Source organism: Coenobita brevimanus, chromosome 33 (genome assembly GCF_032717465.1).
Source record: "Coenobita brevimanus isolate Jiangsu-jjx chromosome 33, ASM3271746v2, whole genome shotgun sequence".
In the NCBI taxonomy this organism is placed as follows: domain Eukaryota; kingdom Metazoa; phylum Arthropoda; class Malacostraca; order Decapoda; family Coenobitidae; genus Coenobita; species Coenobita brevimanus.
Window position 1 is genome coordinate 10,196,285 of NC_136986.1, and position 19,706 is coordinate 10,215,990.

Genomic DNA, 19,706 nt, shown 5'->3' on the forward strand with positions numbered 1-19,706 from the left:
ATCTTGCAGAAAACACTGTTAAATCCATCAGTGTATCTGACAGAGTAGCATGGATTGTAATTAGATAATGCAAAAAATACACCCTGAAAGTAATACAAGTATATGCACCGAAATCCCAAAGTTCAGATAGAGAAACAGAAATATTTCATGATGACATCTCCCAGATTATGGAAGATGAAAAGACCACATATACTATACAATACTCACAGGAGACTTCAATGCAAAAGTTGGGATATCAAAAAATGGAAAAGCATGTAAGGGAAATTTTGGAGTGGGAGAAAAGTATGAAAGAGGAGAAATGGTCATAAATTTTCCTGAAATTTATAACATGAGAATAATGAACACACTCTTTCCCGAAAGAACTGAGAGAAAATTGACCTGGAGGAGTCCAAATGGAGAAACAAATAATGAAATCGACTTTTATAGCAGATAAGAATATGACGATCATAAATGTCACAGTTATCAACAAAGGAAATATAGTAAGTGACTATAGAATAGTGGGTTGCATAGCCAGATTCAAAGTCAGAAGTGAAAGATGATCAAAAATAAAAAAGATATGCCCAGTAAAAGTACACGAAAACAATGCAGCCTTGCAGATAAAAATAATCAACATATTTCGGGCTCAAAGTTATGCTGAATGTGACATTGATAAGTTGAATGACAGACTAACAAAAGTGCTAAGAGAATCAATGGAGGTAGTAGGAAATGTTAATACTTCTAAGCCAACAACAATTAAAAAAATACACTCGTGCTCATGATATGAAGACAGGAGATGAAGGCAAAAAACAAAGAAAGATGAAATAGAAAGAGCGGAATTAGATAAGCTTATCAACATGAGACAGAGAGAAGAAAAAAGAAAGGGAAACATGGATGAGCTCAAGGAAACCATCAAAAAAGGAAAAGTCTGAAACAGGTCACAAGTAATATGGCAATATGAAGGCAACAAATTACATAATTGAAAGTCAAAAATGATGAAGTCATTAAATGCAGAGATACGATGGTGATGAGAGTTAAAGAATTTTACAAAGACCTATGCATCAAGAACAATAGTCCTAATAGTTGACTTTTCAGTGGACATAAGTGAAATACCTGAGGTAACACCAGACGAAGTCAACATTTCTCTTAAGTGTATGAAAAGTGGGAAGCTCCAGGAGAAGATAGAATGATAACAGATTTAATATCGGATGCAGGAGTAGAAGTATAAAACAGGCTTGCCCATTTGTTTACTGGGTATATAAAACAGAAGAAAACTCCAAAACCATGGTTTAATGATATAGTTATTATGCTTTACAAAAAAGGTGACTCAAAAGATCTTTGTACTATCAACCCATTTGCTCATCATCAGTTATTTACAAACTCTTCACCAAAGTCCTTACGAACAGAATAACAACGATTTTGGATGAAAATCAACCCCATGAATAGGCAGGATTCTGAAGCAGGTATTAGACTACTGATCATTTGCCTACAATGAATCAGCTAATTGAGAAAACTACAGAATATAATAAACCAATGTGCTTAGATTTTGTTCTCTCCGACAAGGAGAGTATGCTTTCTCCCTTGTTTGTATGTTTGTTTGTCTGTTTGCTTTTGCAGGATTACTCAAAAGCCTAGAAATTTTTACAAAATTTGATGAGTAGATAGCCTACGTCCCAGGAAACAATCTATTAGCTTTTGGAACCGATTCGGTTCGTATTACAGATTATGCCCTTGTTTGAGAGATGCGCTAGACTGAGTGGCTCTCTAGTTGATTATTACAAGGCTTTCGACTCAGTGGAGCACACAACAAATTAAAAGTGCATTGTGAGAACTTGAAGTGAATGAGAAAATTGAAAAACTGCTCGAAAACATATAGCAAGAGGGAACTGCTAAGTTAAATTACACAAAGACTTGGAAAAAAAATTAAGTTTGAGAAGGGCGTCCATCAGGGAGATGCAGTTTCTCCAAAACTATTAACAGCATGCTAAGAAAGAATATTCAGAAAGCTGGACTGGGAGAACAAAGAACTAAACATAGACGGAGAAAAGCTAAACAATTTAAGATTTGCAGATGACATTGTACTAATTTCAGAAACAGTAGAGGCATTAACAAAAAGGTTAAATGACCTGAACAGAGGACGTCTCAGAGTAGGGTTAAAGATGAACCACATTAAAACTAATGTTTAATCCAAATACATCGTCTAAGCTAAATACAATGAAGAGCATCATCAAAATAAGGGAAGAAATTCATGAAGAAGTTCAGGAGTACAATATCTTGAGGAAAATGCCAAAACTAACGAAAGACGCAGATAGTGAAACAAAGAGCATCATTACAATTTGATGGAAAACTTTCAGTAAACATTCAAACATCATGAAAAGTAGCTTGCAAATATATATGAAACAAAAACTATATCTATCTACCTGTCTATCTATTCCCAGACGTCATAATCCGTACACGGTGGCCACAAACAAATCGCCTCCACGTCGCCCTGTCCCCCGCCATATCACTGCCCTGCTCCCAACTCGTACCCCCCTCTCTCATATACCTCTCCACTCTATCCCTCCATCTCATCATCGGCCTCCCCCTTCCTCTCCCCCCCTCCACCCCACTCACATACACTCTCCTCGTCAGTCTCTAACCTTCCATCCTCTCCACATGGTCAAACCACCTCAGTGTGTTCCTCCTAACGCTTCCTATCACATCCACATCACAACGCTCCTTTATATCCTCATTTGTCAGCCTGTCTCTCCATGTGACTCCACAGGCTCCTCTTAAATAACTCATTTCCACTGCTCTCACTCTGGAATTGAATCCTCCCAACAACGTCCAACCTTCACTTCCATACATTAGAGTTGCCCTCACAATACTGTCATGTAGTAACTTTTTCACTTCCATGCTGACTTCCCTGTTTCTTATCACTACTTTCAAGAAACCAGCAATCTTTCTTCCTTGTTGTACTCTTTCAAGCACTTCATCCTCCAAACTTCCATCCTTACTCATCACACTCCCCAAGCACTTAAACGTACTCACATTTTCCATTTCCTCACCATCAGACCTAACTGTACATTCACTGACTTCACCTCTCTCAAAGACCATCACTTTACTCTTCCCTACATTCACCTTTAGATTCCGTTTCTTACACACTCTCCCAAACTCATCCACCAAGCCTTGCAGCTCCCCTTCGTCTTCACTCAACAACACAGTTTCATCTGCAAACAACAGTACAGGGAGTTTCCAAACACTACCCTCTCTCATTAGGGTCACTTCAACATCCATGGACATAATTTGTATCTCTCTTATTACCCCATCCATGTACAGATTGAACAACCACGGAGACATGACACATCCCTGTTTCAACCCAACCTTCAAAGAGAAAAATTCACTCTGTTCACCATCCACACACACTGCAGCCTTAGCACCATCATGCACGCTCTTCAAAGCATTCAACAACTTCTCATCAACTCCATATATTCTTAATACTTTCCACAATCCTTGTCTATCCACCCTGTCATATGCTTTCTCCAAATCCATGAAGGCCACATACAACTTCTTTCCCTTCTCTAGAAACTTTTCCACTAGAGATCAAAGAATGAATATTTGATCTACACAACCGCTTCCCTTCCTAAAGCCTCCTTGTTCTTCTCCAACTAATACCTCTGTTATTTCCCTAACTCTGTCAGTAAGTATCCTACCATACACTTTTCCTATTACACTAAGAAGACAAATGCCCCTATGATTACCACACACTTCTTTTTCCCCTTTTCCTTTGTACAAGGGAATAATTATACCTGACTTCCAATCCTCAGGGACTCTACCTTCCTCCCATGCCAATCTGCATATCTTCCACATCCATTCTACTACTATCTCTCCCCCATGCTTCAGCATTTCACCACACACTTCATCAATTCTTGGGGCTTTCCCCAATTTGACTTTCTTCATTGCTTCCACAACTTCTATCCTACTGGTTTCTTCCTGTCTTCTCACTTCCCTCCTTCTCCCAGCCATTCCCCAGCCATTTATACTCAGATTACTTCCATTCTCTATGTTCAACATTTTCTTAAAGTGTTTTCACCATCTGCTCACCTTTTCTCCCTACTCCACTAGTAGCCTGTAGCACCAGTCGAGCAGCGCAGTACTCCCTAGGTGGATGGAAAGCTGATGACAGGGAGTGCTGGAGCTCCCATTTCATCAGCCCTCAGGGCTAGTTCCTGACCATCCCCCTTTGCTGAACTTTTTCAATGTCTCAGTTACACAGAGAGTACGCCAGCATGCTCTCCAACACAAATTTCTCAATCTACACCAAACTACATGCACAGTACACACTACACTACCTTTTCCAAAATTCAAAAAAATCATGGCGTCTCAACACCCAGCCCCGGAGTCCCAGGGGAGGGGGGTCATAAATGCCCCCACCTTCCGCCCCTCTCCCGGTGACGACTTGAGATGCCTGGTACCACTGTTTGACTCTCTTCTTCTTCATTTCTGCAACATTCGCGGTCTTTCCTCTAACTTTCGCTGTGTTGAGCATCACCTCTCCTCCTCTAAACCTCACCTCCTTTTTCTAACTGAGATTCAGCTGTCTGAGGCAAATGACAGCAAACCCATTTCTGTACCCTCCTACTTTCTCTATACTCATTTCAAAGCCAAAGGTGGCTGTTGTGTATATATACGCAACGACTTATCTTGCTCTTGTGTTCCTAAACTCGATTCTTCTGAATTCTCTACACTCTGGCTTCGGCTTTCCTGTCATTCTCTGACTAAATATATCTGTGCTGTTTACTTATCTCCTAAGTCTACTAACTATCAAAAATTCTTCGACTATCTTACTTCTACAATGGAATACATTCTGTCCATTTCTCCTTTCTCTGAAATCTCCATTCTAGGAGATTTCAATGTTCACCACCACCTTTGGCTCTCCTCTCCTTTCACTGATCCACCTGGTGAACAAGCCTACATCTTTTCCATCCATAATGACCTAGAGCAGCTTGTACAGCACCCTACCCGTATCCCAGACCGCCTTGGAGAGAGCGCCAACATATTTGACCTCTTCCTTACAACTAATCCTTCTGCTTACACTGTTAATCTTTTCTCTCCGTTGGGCTCCTGTGATCACAACCTTATCACCTTAACCTGTCCTATCACTCCGGTACAGCCTGTGGACCCTCCAGGGAAACGTTGTCTGTGGCATTTTGGAGCCGTGGATTGGGAGGCCCTCAGGCAGTTCTTCTTTGATTTTCCCTGGAATGATTATTGTTTCCATGCCCGGAGAGCCATCTGAGTGTGCCTTGCACATTACAGAGGTTATTCTCTTGGGCATGGAAGCATACATTCCTTTCTCATATCCTTTCACTAATGCAAGAAAGCCTTGGTTTAATCACACTTGTTATAATGCTGTCCAGAACAAAGAGAGGGCCTACAAAAGGTACCGGAGCAAACCCACCCCTGAATTACATCATCTTTACGTTTCTGCCCGGAATCGTGCTAAGTCTGTTCTTCGCTCTGCTAAAAGTAATTTCATCCATACTAATTGCTCTCAACTCTCCAACTCTAATTCTTCCCGCTCCTTCTGGCACTTTGCCAAATACCTTTCTAACAACTTTACCCCATCATCCTTCCCTCCTCTTTTCTACTCTGATGGTTCTCTAGCTGTTTCTTCTACTGATAAAGCAGATCTCTTTGCACAGACTTTCTCCTCCAATTCCACCTTAGACGATTCCGGTGCTGTTCCTCCATCACTTCCCCCCTCTGACTTCCTCATGGCTGACATTAAAATTTCTTCAGCTGATGTATTTTCTGCCATCACTGGCCGCAATACTAACAAGGCATATGGGCCTCATGGAGTCCCTCCTGTTGTTCTCAAGAACTGTGCTTCTGTGCTTACACCCTGCCTAGGTAAACTCTTTCGCCTTTGTCTGTCAACTTGTACCTTTCCTTCTTGCTGGAAGTTTGCTTTCATTCAGCCAGTCCCAAAGAAGGGTGACCACTCCCAACCCTCCAACTATCGCCCAATTGCTTTAACGTCCCGTATTTGAAAGTTTTCGAATCAATTCTCAATAGAACAATTTTAAGGCATCTTTCCTATCACAACCTTCTTTCTGATCAGCTGTACGGGTTCAGTCAGGGACGCTCCACTTGTGATCTTCTCACCTACCTTTCAGACTCCTGGTCATCCTCCTTTCAGGACTTTGGCGAAAGCTTTGCCATTGCACTTGATATCTCAAAGGCTTTCGATCGAGTCTGGCATAAATATTTAATTTCCAAACTGCCCTCTTACGGTTTCTTTCCTTCTATCAGTGCCTTCATCACTAGCTTCCTTTCTGGTCATTCTATAGCCGCTGTTGTAGATGGCCATTGTTCAACTCATAGATCTATCAACAGTGGTGTTCTTCAGGGCTCTGTCCTATCACCAACTCTCTTCCTTTTATTCATCAATGACCTTCTAAGCTGTACATCTAACTCTATCCACTCATATGCTGATGACTTCACTCTTCACGTTTCCATTCGGTTCCCACAACGCACACCTCAGCAGTTACTTCAACAGACAAGGGATGAGGCTATGGTACACCTAATGTCACAGACTCAGTTCTTACACCTATCAACCCGACAAAATCTTCCACAGGTATACCCACTAATGTTTAATAATATTCAGCTTAATCCTGCATCATCCTGGAACATGCTTGGGGTTTCATTTACTCGGGACTTATCTTGGAAAGATCATATTACATCTCTTGTAAAATCTGCTTCCAAGAGATTGGGTGTGCTAAGCCGACTCCATTCTTTCTTTACCCTTGCACAATTGTTGACTCTATACAGAGGTTTTATCCACCCCTGTGTAGAGTACAACTCTCATGTGTGGGGAGGCTCCCCACATACAGCTCTTCTCAATAGGGTGGAGTCAAAGGCTTTTTGTCTCATTAAGTCTCCTCCTCTTACTGACTCTTCAACCTCTGTCTCTTCGCCGCACTGTTGCATCTTTATCTCTTTTCTATTGCTACCTTAATGGTCACTGGTCCTCTAAATTGTCTGCATGCATTCCTCCACCTCTATGACGGGCGCGTAGCACCCGTCTAGCAGCAAACTCTGATCCCTTTTCTGTCCTACTCTCTAATGCAAGAGTTATCCATTACTCCCAGTCCTTCATTTATGCAACAGGTCAACTCTGGAACTGTCTCCCTCTGTCTGTAATTCCTGGTGCCTATGATCTCCAGTCTTTCAAACGCAGTGTGTTCAGGTATCTCGAAATGATCGGATCTTGAGGTTGGCTCTCTCTTGTATTTTGTTTTTCTCTTGGAAGGAACAGTTTTGTGGGCTCATTGCCTTTGCGCTACATAAATCCTGGATGGATTTTTCCACTCATTTTATCCATTGATATGTGCCCTTTGCCCTATTCTTATACAAAATAATATATACAAGAAAGAGAAAATTTAATTGATACTGCCATACATCTGGAATGGGCTAATTATCACCTGGCAACACCTCACGTGCAATCGTTCGCTAATTTTCCCTGTTTATATCCCCGTGAAATATACCGTATGACCTGTTCTCATGATAAAAATATATATAAGAAAGGAAGGGAGAAGCCTAAGTGATATTTACATTCACCTGGAACTACCTAATTTATTATGTTTTGTTTAGATTTCCTGCCAATCATTTCATAGCATATATATTAGCAGCTGTCACCACGTTGTCATTGTAACCCTTCACCGCCCCTAGGCCACAGCTTTCAGTTTACTGTCGTCTTTCAAGGTGAAACCATGTCGGATTCGCGCCTGTCCAATTTCGCCGCTTTTTAGCCCCATGCAAAGGGCCCAGTGACCTCTACCCCTACTAAACCTCGTGTGGAAAGGGGTAAAGGGCTCAGTGACTCTGCTGTGGAACGCAAACTAGCTAATATCAATGATAATGATGGACAGTGACTACGATCTTTCTGTTGACTCTAAAAAACTGCAAGTGGAAATGTAAATAATGTGTAAATACAAAGTGAAAGCAACGGATGTAAATATGACTGAACAGTGGAAAATAGTTTTATAAGTTACTGCAAGTGACAGTGCATAACATAGTGTAAATAAAACAGAAATATATATCCATCCATCCATCATCCAATCCTACATTGCCCCATGAGGAGCGTAGGAGCCCGGGGTTAGGCAGTTGGTCCCGACATTTGAGATGAGAGTGACCAGCCTCACTCATCCCTGAGTGGCATTACATGAGCAATCAACCCCAACCATCCCTTGGATATAAACCTTCACCGGCTCAATCCGATTGGAGCGCAATAATTACCCACTAAACCACCTGGCGCCAAAATTTGGTTATATGGTTACCACCCAGCGTAGTAAATGGTTTCCTAGTGTATAGGAAACCATTTGGCTTGTCACTCAGTGCAGAGTCACCAACAGGCTGAAGGAAGTGAAAAGAATGAAGGAAAGAAAGACAGAAAAGGGAGTGTAAAGTCACCCGTAGGCAAAAGGACAAGGAAAGAATGAAGGAAAGAAAGACAGAAGAGAATGGAAGGAAAGAAGGATGGAGAGGAAAGGGCAGACACCCGCGAGCAGCACTACATCGAGTGAGTGGATGGTGAGCCCCCCACCTACCACAAACAGAAATATAAATATCGAAAATACATTAAGTAGTTTACTGAACGTGAAAATGAATGCCTGGAGTGAAAATAAACTAATATTACTGAATGTAACTTATGGATAAATACTGTAGATATATATATATATATATATATATATATATATATATATATATATATATATATATATATGTAATAGGAATATGAAGTGGGAGTGTGTTTATGAATAATAGATGACAGAATACCAGCGGGGAATGATCACGGGTGGGAAGCTCGTACACGCTCGTAATTTACATTGCTTTCACAGTGTTTTTTTTTTTTTTTTTTTTTTTAGTATGGATTCCAAACTACTTGAAAACCATAGAATAGTGTCTCTAGTGATAATGTCATATTATGGGGTGTCGGGAAGTGTAAAGCGGAGACTTCAGAAGCCTCCTCAAGTCCTACGGTTGTCGACGAAGGCTCAACAAACATCCCAGGAGAAAGCTGACGGTATGTGCCATATGCTTATTTCGATATAATATTCTAGGACTAATAACTGATTTTTGGCAAATATTTTTAAAAAGTCAGTCAGAGCGCGAATATCCCCGTGGGAGGTGCAAAGAGTGGTGAAAACATCCCCGCGGTATAGGATGGTGTTAATAATGGTGTTCCTCAGGGCTCTGCCCTATCACAAACTCTCTTCATTCCTCAGGGCTCTGTCCTATCACAAAGTCTCTTCCTTCCATCATCAATGACCTCCTAAGCTTTACATCTAACTCTATCCACTCATACACTGATGACTCCACCCTTCACCTTTCCACTCACTTCTCCCAGCTTCCATCTCCACAATCACTTCAACAAACATGGGATGAGGTTATGGCACACCTAATATGTGACTTTGCTCATATCTCAATTGGGGTAAAAGCACTCTCGTTGTTTTAAATGGTTCAAAATCTCTGTTCTTACATCTTTCAACTCATCAAAATATTTTGTAGAAGTATTCTCTAATTTTTTAACCATACCCAGCTCAGTTCTAAATCATCTTTTAACATACTTGGTGTTTCATTCTATCGGGATTTGTTTTGAACAAATTATATTACCTCTTGCAGAATCTGCTTCCAAGAGACTGGGTGTACTAGGCCGACTCTGTGCCATCTTTACCTCTGCACATTTAATGACTTTATACTTTGAAGATTATAAATCTCATTTGGGGATTGGTTCCCCACATGGGACTCTTCTCAATATGCTGTTGGCAAAGACTTTTCGTCTCATTAACTCTCCCCCTCTTACTGGCTCCCTTCAACCTCTGTATCTTTGCTGCACTGATTTATCTTTATCTCTATTCTATCGCAACTTCAATGGTCATTGCTCCTCTGAACTGTCTGCTAGCATTCCCTCACCACTACTGCGGGCACGTAGCACCTGTCTAGCAACAAACTCTCATCCCTTTTCTGTTGAACATTCTAATGCAAGAGTTAACCGTTACTCCCAGGCCTTCATGTATGCAACAGGTCAAGTCTGGCACTGTCTTCGTTCTTTTGCATTTCCTACTGCCTAGGATGATAAGATCACCAGTTTTTCAAATGAAGTGTGTCCAGGCATTTCGAAATGAACGAATCTTTAATTTGGGTCTCTTATCTTGTTTTTTGTTTTTCTTGGAGGCAACAATCTTGCAGGTTTCAAGCTTTTGAATCTTTCCTCCTTGCATAAGAAAATGTATATAAATATATATAAATATTTAAATATATTCATAAATGAATATAGGAAGAAAGAAATATATACCGGCATATATATATATATATATATATATATATATATATATATATATATATATATATATATATATATATATATATATATATGGAGCCTCTATGGTACAGCGACAGAGTGTGCGTTTTCGTACATGGGAGAACCAGGGTTCATGCTCCGCCAGGGTAATAAACTTTGCGAGTGTTCACCCGGCCACGTACTGCTTTGGCGGACATACTGGGTGCTGTGGTTGAGCCAGTGTCGCATACTATAAAGTATGTTTGCACCCAGTCAGCTTTTGCAGGCCGATTACATTTGGTTCACAGACTACACACACATCCAGAGCCGCTCCAACATTATATTCACTTTCAACCCTTTGACTGCGGTATTTAATTGAAAGGGACTCTTTGCCTGTATGGCTATCTCGCCAAAACTCAGCTCTCGCAAAACAACATGAAATATATATCAGTGTACTCGCCATATATCTGTGTATCCTCAGGTAAACATTTTTTGTTTTCTAAAACGCCATGGTAATGGCGAAGTTGTGAACAGAAGTTAGAGAAGTTGGTGCCATAATGCATCCTACATTTACCGAGTATGAGGGAAAATAAAGCATCAGAGCGGACCTTAAAATAAACTGAATACACCGATACAAATGTTAACCACATCGGAAAATAGGTGTACTGAGAAAGTACGTGGCTGATGTGTACGGCGGAATATAAGAACAATATGTGGATATGGACATGGCATGGATATGAGTGATAGGGTGATGTTCTAGTCACACCGACACATCGACATAACTGTACACCTGATAATAGCTCGCTAAAATGCCCTGGTATGTTCACAAGATAGCTAGGTAGTGACACTAAGAATTTGTCGTGTGTGTGTGTGTGTGTGTGTGTGTGTGTGTGTGTGTGTGTCCTGACCAGCCTCTAAAGTGTGTAAGTCGGTCCAAACACAAACCACTGGGGGAAAAAGGGGGAGTGCTGATGAAAAAGTACATGTGTACTGTGAAAAACAAGAGAAAATACCACTGGCTACACAACGCCCCTCATGCAAGACGCCCGTGCTCTGACACACACACACACACACACACACACACACACTGGTATAGAAGAGGAAGAAGTAAAAAACAAGATCACAGGAGACAAAAAGGAGATGGCAAATGTAATGAGCTTACTGAAAGAAGTATCAGAAGAAATCTGTAGTAAAGACATAGAGGAACACAAAAGGTTAGGGAAATACGAGAAAAGCAAGACAAGACCTCTAAAGGTGACTTTCCAGAGTGTAAACACTCTGGAGGAGATACTAAAAAATGCAAAGATCTTATGGAAAAAGAGGAGTTCAAAAATGTATGGATAAAAAGATGCCTAATACAAGAGGAACTGGAATTACTGAAAGAGAAGAGGGAGGAAGCAAAACAAAAAATGAGGGAAGATCAAAAGAGGAGAAGAATACATTTTTTTTTACAGTGTAATAGGATTGCAGGTACAAAAGTGGTACACAAACATGAGGGAATAAAAAGGAGGAAGGTAGTAGAACCATGTCATAAGTATATAAACAAGATGATAAAGTTGATGTTCTCAAATGTGGATGGAATGGTATCTAAATTACTAGAGATGAATGATTATGTCAGAGAAAATGAACCACAAATAATATGCCTAACTGAAACAAAATTAAAACCAAGGATATCCAATGACATACTAAACTTAGAGGAATACAATATATAGAGAAGAGACAGAAATTTAAAAAAAGGAGGAGGAATTATAATATTAACTAAGAAAAATCTAAAAGTCAATGAAATAAAACTAGATATACCATCACAAGTAGAACTGATTGCAGTAGAGATCAACACATCTGAAGGGAAAATAACTGTAGCCAATTTGTACATGCCACCCAGATCAAACACATGGGAAAGAGACGAATATGAGGACCTGGCAGAGAGTACAATTCAGAGTTTAAGATCATTACTACATAAAATGGAAGAGAAATCGGAAAGAATTATACTAACTGGAGATTTTAATACAAATATAAATTGGAATACTCTAGATATAATTAGCCAAGAAAGCTGTTGGGACCAAAAGCTCCTGGATCTCGTGCAAGAGTTTTTCCTAACGCAACATGTCAGGGAAACCACCAGAAAAAGAGGACTCGATGTACCTTCAATGCTAGATCTACAATTTACTAGGCAAGAAAATTATATTGACAGTTTAATATATCACCCTCCGCTCGGCAAAAGCGATCATGCAGTACTAAATTACAACTTCAGGATAGCATATGACATAGTTAACAGCAATGAATGTTACAAAAAGAGCCTAAACTATAAAAAGGGAAATTATCAAGACCTAAAGAAGTATTTCTTAGAAGTTGATTGGGAAAATGAGCTTAGAGGACAAGAATTAAATGGTGTATATAAAATTTCTGTGAATTTTATGAAATAGGAGTCCAGAAGTACATCCCACAGCACAAAGAAGCAGATAAGAAAACACAGAAATGGTTCAATACAGAACGTAAAAAATCAAAAGAAAGAAGAGATTTGTTGTGGAATAGATACAGGAGACACAATAGTGAAAGGGCATATAATAATTACAAACAGGCAAGAAACGATTATACAAGAATAAGGAGGGAAGCCCAAAAACAGTTTGACGAGAATATAATAAATAAAAGTAGTGATCAACCAAAGCTATTTTACAGCTACATCAGAAGCAAAACCAAAGTAAAAGATATAATACAATCCATTACGGACGAGGGAATCACCTATACACAAGAGAAAGATATCTGTGAAGCACTAAATAAGAATTTCCAATTAGTTTTTACGGAAGAAAAAATTTTTGAGAGGGACTATGTGGAACATGCATGTCCACACATACTACCAGATATACAAATATCAGAAAAAGTAATACAGGAAGAATTAAGTAAATTAGACAGAGGAAAAACAAGTGATCCTGATGAAATTTCATGTTGAGTACTACAAGAAAGTGCAAAGGAGTTAAGTAAACCATTATTTTTAATTTTCAAGAAATCCTTCAGTCAAGGTAAACTACCTGATATTTGGAAGAATGCAAATATTGTCCCCTTATTCAAGAAAGGAAACAGACAAAATCCACTCAACTACCGACCAGTATCACTGACTAGTGTTGTAAGCAAGGTATTAGAAAAGCTTATAAGAAAAGCTTGGGTAAATCATCTAGAAGAATACAGTATGATAACAGAAAGATAGTTTGGTTTCAGAAAAGGAAAATCATGTGTTACTAATCTGCTGAGCTACTATGACAGAATAACAAACACAATACAGGAAAGAGAAGGATGGGTGGACAGTATCTATTTAGATTTCAAGAAAGCATTTGACACAGTACCACACCAAAGACTTTTATGAAAACTGTACCATCAAGGAGGAATTCAAGGCAAACTGTTTTGTTGGATGCAAGATTTTCTCATAAAAAGAGAAATGAGAACAGTACTTAGGGGAAACTACTCATCATGGAAAGAAGTGACTAGTGGAGTACCACAGGGTTCAGTGCTGGCACCAATCATGTTTTTAGTGTATATAAATGATATAAACAGTAACACTGGAAATGAAAGCTATCTGAATATGTTTGCAGATGATGCAAAAATACAAAGGAGAATTACTAACACAGACTCTTGTAAAGAGCTACAAGAAGAATTAAATAAACTTCATGAATGGAGTAATACATGGCAAATGGAAATCAATGTGGACAAGTGTCATGTAATCAAGTTTGGTAAAAGTGGAAAAAGACCTGATTGGGATTATACGTTAGGAAATAAAACCCTATACACATCAGAAAGAGAGAAAGACCTAGGTGTGATTATCAATAACAGACTCTCTCCGGCTGACCACATCAACGAGAAGGTACGGAACATGTATACACTGCTTGCAAATATGAGAATAACATTCACATACATAAATGAAGACATGCTAAGAAGGATAATAACATCATTCATTAGACCAACCCTGGAATATGCATCAGTAGTCTGGAGTCCTCATCTAAAAAAACACATAGACAAGATTGAAAAAGTTCAAAGGGCCGCTACAAGATGGATACCAAGCTTAAGGGACCTAAGCTACGAAGAAAGACTAAATAAACTGAATCTACCAACACTACAGGAGAGAAGGAAAAGAGGTGACATGATAATGCTATATAAGTGCTTATCAGGGAAGGAGAAAATAGACATAAATGATTACTTAACATATGGGGAAGCATCAGCAAGAGAACACTGCAAAAAACTGCATAAGAAGAGAGGTGATAAAGACGTAAGGAAATTCAGTTTCCCAAACAGAGCAATTGATCAATGGAATGTACTACCGAATGAAATAGTGTGTGCCAAAACAATTCACAAATTTAACGATATGTACGATAAATATGGTTTAAGACATGGGACAGTACGAGCTTGACTCATTCCTGTAAAGATACGATTAGGTAAGAACAATTAGGTAAGAACACACACACACACACACACACACACACACACACACATACACAAGAAGAATACGTGGATATGGGTATGGAAACAAATCATAGGGTGAAAAAAGGAGTGTACTGATGAAGAGAGAGAGAGAGAGAGAGAGAGAGAGAGAGAGAGAGAGAGAGAGAGAGAGAGAACACCGGTGGGAGATAGGGAACAAAGACGGGGCTCGCTCAGGTCACTGCAGGGCAGGTGAGGGTAAGGGATAAAAGGACGAAGGCGGGGCTGCCGGAAATCAAGTGTGCAGAGTGAATTGCTCCTATTTCCTTTGTCTAATAAATCTATTTCCATACTCATGAGATGTGATTATAGAAGATGACTAACCATCTGTGGTCGGATGAGGTCAGGGAAGCCTAATATTCAAATATTGTGGGTGATATATCGGTGTTGTCACTTTAGCGGGGTTAAGTTTCAGATTTCCTGCATTCCTCGCATTCCTTTGACATTGTATAGTACGGAAGACATGGATATGGATGAAAGAGTTATGTTCAAGTCATATAGGCACACATACATATGGATGGGATAACAGCTGGCTAAAATGCTGTCATTATTATACTGTGGTGGCTTACATAAGGGTGGTTTCAATAAAGTAGGGTCAAGGTTCAGGTATATTATCCTGCCTATCTCAGATTAATTTGAAACTGTTCATTACTGAATGTAATAAGCATGGATATGGATAACAGGGTTGTGGTCAAGTCATATAGACACATAACTATACATAGCATAATAGCTAGCTGTAAATCGCGATGGAGTGTGTCGTGAAATGCTGAAGCGTGGGGGAGAGATAGTAGTAGAATGGATGTGGAAGATGTTCAGATTGGCCTGAAGGAAGGTAGAGTTCCGGAGGACTGGAAGTCAGGTATAATTATTCCCTTGTACAAAGGAAAAGGGAAAAAAGAAGTGTGTGGTAATCATAGGGGCATCTGTCTTCTTAGTATAATAGGAAAAGTGTATGGTAGGATACTTATTGACAGAGTCAGAGAATGAACAGAGAAATTAGTTGGAGAAGAACAGGGAGGCTTTAGGAAGGGAAGAGGTTCTGTAGATCAGATATTCATTCTTAGATCTTTAGTGGAAAAGTTTCAAGAGAACATAAGAACATAAGAAGAGAGGATAACTGCAGTAGGCCGGTTGGCCCATGCTAGGCAGCTCCTAGAAGAGTAACTGAACTACTAGAATGAGATAAGGATAGCAAAGAAGAAGGCTCTCCCCCGCCCTCCAAACCCTCCAGCCGAAGCCGGCAAGAAAAAGTCAGAAAGAACACCACGCCGTATAGAAAAACTGGCGTGGACATTTTACAGGAAAGTATGAAAAGAGAATAGAGACTATCATAGTGTAACCTGAAAAGAAAATTTTTTTGAATTAGTATTGGTTATAAGATTTTCTTTATTCTATATCCACCCCTTATTTGTCATATGCTTATCTAGCCTATGCTTGAAACTCTCAATGGAAGAGGCAGCAACTACTTTACTAGGTAGCTTATTCCATTCGTCTACTACTCTATTACCAAACCAATTTCTACCGATTTCCTTTCTGAAACGGAATTTTTCTAGTTTGAAACCATTATTTCTAGTTCTATTCTGTATGCTCACTTTAAGTACCTTGCTAATATCTCTCTTATTTATACCATTCATCCACTTAAACACCTCAATTAAGTCTCCCCTTACTCTACGCCTCTCTAGCGAATGCAGACTTAGTCTTTTCAGTCTGTCTTCATATGACAGGTTCCGGACGTCATGTATCATTTTAGTCATTCTTCTCTGTACATTTTCTAACGAATTAATATCCATTCTATAGTATGGACACCAAAATTGTAGTGCGTAGTCTAAATGTGGCCTTGCTAATGCTAGATAAAGTTTTATTATTACTTTAGAAGATCTATTGCTCACGCTTCTCGAAATAAATCCTAGGACCCTATTTGCTTTATTTCTCGCATTAATACACTGTTGCCTTGGTTTAAGGTCGTTACTAATCATAACTCCTAGATCTCTCTCGCATTCCGATTTGCCAATTTCTTTGTTATCTAAGCTGTATTTAATATCTCCAATGGTCTTACCTACGTTAAGTACTTTACATTTTTCAACGTTAAATTCCATTTGCCAAGTTTTTGACCATTTGGACAATGTATCGAGATCTTTTTGTAAGTTATGGCAATCGTCAGTCGAGTTAATGATACGCCCTATTTTTGTATCGTCGGCAAATTTGCTGATGCTGCTATTGACTCCTAAGTCTAGATCATTTATATATATGATAAATAATAAGGGACCGAGTACTGAACCCTGTGGTACACCGCTAGTTACTAATCCCCAGTCCGACTTAGTTCCATTTATTAATACTCTCTGCTTTCGTCTTTTCAGCCAGGATTCTATCCATTTTAAGATATCGCCGTCTATACCGTGTGCTCGAACCTTTCTAACTAACCTTTCGTGTGGGACCCTATCAAAAGCTTTACTAAAGTCCAGATAAATAACATCGTAAGCTTTATCGCTATCTACTGCCTCATAGACCTCCGAGTAGAATGACAACAAATTTGTGAGGCAGGATCGTCCTTGCCTGAATCCGTGCTGACTTTCGTTTATAAGATTAAATCTTTCTAAGTGTTCTCTAATCTTATTTGCCAAAATTGACTCTAACATTTTTCCTACTATTGACGTTAGACTTATCGGACGATAATTCGACGCAGCTGATTTATCACCCTTTTTAAAGATGGGCACTACGTTTCCGGTTTTCCACGCCTCTGGAACTTCTCCTGAACTTAAAGAGTCATTAAATAACGTTAAAAGTGGCTGACATAATTCTTCTTTGGTTTCTTTTATAATTTTTCCATATATATCGTCCGGACCTGGCGATTTTTGAGGTTTTAACTTATTAATTTCTTTCAATACGTCCTCCTTACTAATGGTTATTTTAGTAAGAATATTTTCTGTATTCTCATGGTAAATATTTGCTGCTTGAGGGACCAGGCTTAGATTTTCCTTGGTGAATACTGATATGAAATAATTATTTAGGATGGAGCACATTTCTTTATCTTCACTGGTAATGTCACCTGATTCTGTTCTGAGTGGTCCTATCCTATCTTTATTTTTCGAACGGTACATTTGATAAAAACCCTTGGGGTTTTCTTCTGATTCACTTGCAACCTTAATTTCATAACTTCTCTTTGCTTTTCTTATCTCCCTCTTTACTTCTCTATTTAAAATCGTGTATCGGTTACGTAAGTGTTCCTCTCCACGTTTTATTTTTCTATATATTCCTTTCCTTTGGCCTATGAGAGATTTTAATCTGTTGTTTAACCATCTTGGTTCTGAATTATTAGTTCTAAACGGTTTTGAAGGAATATATCTATCTTGGCCTCCGTGTATTATATTTATTAACTCGTTATACTTCTCACTGGTCGAACGTCTGTTTGGTACTGGAGCTGAGTTAATTTCCGTCACCTGGACTACATTCCTATCTACCACCTCCCCCCTCACAGACACCTGACGGACATCCCCACGTGTTTCCTGCGCCTGACCTATGACCTGGGGTTCCCCACTGACCTGGCATTCCCTCAAATAGCTAATCTCCCTGTGGAATACTGTTCGAAAATAAGCTCTTAAGCCATCGAAATCTCCTAGACAAAATTTAGGAACGGTGGAGGTATTTTCAGTGGAACAGACATCCCAAATAAATTTGAACTTAATTTCTTCATGATCGCTATTACCAAGCCGTCCACCAACCTCTATATCGCTAATGATATTTTCTTTATTAGCTAAAACCAAATCTAGTATATTATTACCTCTGGTGGGCTCCCTGATATACTGATAAAGGAAATTATCCTGTACTACCTCTAGAAATTCCTCTGACTCTGCATCCTCTGTCTGATTTCTCCAATCTATCCTTGGCAGATTAAGGTCCCCTACAATTATTACTAAGCTGGACTATGATGCTTTCCTAATTTCCTCCCAGAGGTATTTACTATCAGCTCTACTTAATTTTGGAGATCTGTAAATTGCTCCTAAGACTAATTTCTCCCTATTGTTACTACTTTCAACCCAGACACTTTCTGTGTCCCTATTTACTTTAATGTCTGCTTTATTGTAACAGTTTAATGAATCCTTTACATAAATAGCTACCCCTCCCCCCTTTCTTCCCTGACGGTTTGACACAAAAATATTATAGCCTTTTATCTGATATTCTGCTAAAAATTCTCGAGTGTCTGTATTCATCCAAGTTTCACTAATAACGGCAATGTCTATTTTCACTGTACAAATTAAAGCCCTCAGTTCATCCATTTTATTACGTAAACTCCGGCTGTTTGTGTAGTACACTTTCAGATTATTACTAGTAGTTATGCCTTTACCTTGGCATTTACTGTTATTTATTTTATTACTAACTGGGAAACTCTTTACTAATATAACAATTTTTTGTACTATCGCTTATCACCCTTCTATCATCGCTTGTTCTATCATCTATCATCGCCTGCTCAATTTGAGGTGCCTGAGTGGATGTATCTACGCTATTGGTTGAACTTTTGTTCTTAACTTTGCAAGTATCGATGCATCTATCCAAACATGGTAATAATGATTTCTGAGTGTAGTTGCTGCATCTTCCTGTACACCTACTTCTCAATCTCGAAAAAATCCCTCCAACTCCCTATCTATCATTCCAGCTAAAACAGTAACTCCCTGCCTGCTAAGATGAGTCCCATCCCAACTATACAAGGCACTCCGTCCATAAAACCGGTCCCAGCTGTCTATGAAAGGTATTGTATTATCTTTGCAATACCTTTCAAGGCGGCAATTAAATCCTATTGCCCTGCTCAACCATTCCCTTCCAACCCGCCACCTTGGTAAAACACCAAGCACTACAGGGGTTCCTCCCCTCTCCCTAACCTTTTCTAGCATCAACTTGTACCTTTTCCACAGTACCTCACTCTTACGGCTACTAATATCATTGC